The sequence below is a fragment of the Penaeus monodon genome, chromosome 22, assembly GCF_015228065.2.
Source record: "Penaeus monodon isolate SGIC_2016 chromosome 22, NSTDA_Pmon_1, whole genome shotgun sequence".
Classification (NCBI taxonomy): Eukaryota; Metazoa; Arthropoda; class Malacostraca; order Decapoda; family Penaeidae; genus Penaeus; species Penaeus monodon.
Window position 1 is genome coordinate 22,853,128 of NC_051407.1, and position 756 is coordinate 22,853,883.

The 756-nt window shown below is 31.1% G+C and overlaps 1 protein-coding gene across 4 annotated transcripts in view; it reads right to left on the reverse strand.

The window, feature by feature from the left end:
* LOC119587011 (inversin-like) overlaps positions 1-221 on the reverse strand; it is a gene marked incomplete at its 3' end in the record, with an annotated part of 27,467 nt that extends 27,246 nt beyond the window's left edge. The window contains 1 exon segment of one of the 4 annotated variants that reach the window (XM_037935752.1): positions 171-221. 4 annotated transcript variants of the gene reach the window in all.
* Between the last annotated feature and the right edge of the window lie 535 nt (positions 222-756).

Here is a 756-nt window from a genome sequence, read left to right on the forward strand (position 1 = left end):
TTCAACAAATGCCTTTTATTTAGTTATGTCAACCGAAGTCATCTATTACTCGAAACAAATCTTAAAGCTAATGGATCAGCTTGGTCGATTCCAATAATAGGAAAATCAATAATCTTTATACACAATAAAGAACACTCGACTCCATTCAAGTTACGTAGATTTCGTCTCACTTGTATCCAGGCTGCCAAAGAATAAACATTGCTTCAAAAAGGACGACTCTAATTCACGGTTATGTACAACCGATTTCTGTAAAATGTGTGCGGCATTTTGCAATTCTAGAAAGTTTTTACTTCTCTAATTCTAGTAAATTAAATTCTTTTTTAATGTATTTTTCCTTAGGTTTATGTTGCATAGACGCTTCCTGTTCAAGTGTTAAAAGAAAATGAAAACAATGTGCACGTTTCACTATTATGCGAGTCATATCTAAGGATCACTAGCACTGATAAGTTGTGATTTTATTAATAAAAAATTCACTTATTGTCAGATATTTAATCCTGTTCAATCTTTCATAAATATTTGACTTTTTCACTCATTCGAAAACGAAGCCTATTAAATTATAAGACAGATATATGTTGCAATTTAAAACAATCAAAGTCGCTTTGAAATACTTAATATATTAAGGTACATTTATTGTTTCAAATTATTTAACACTTCAGTAGTAACGCATGCGATATGCCTAATGTAAAAGGTCGAAGTATCCCTTTTTTTTATTTTTTTAATCATCGGGGTGCCCCTTATGTACAAACACTGGCCTGT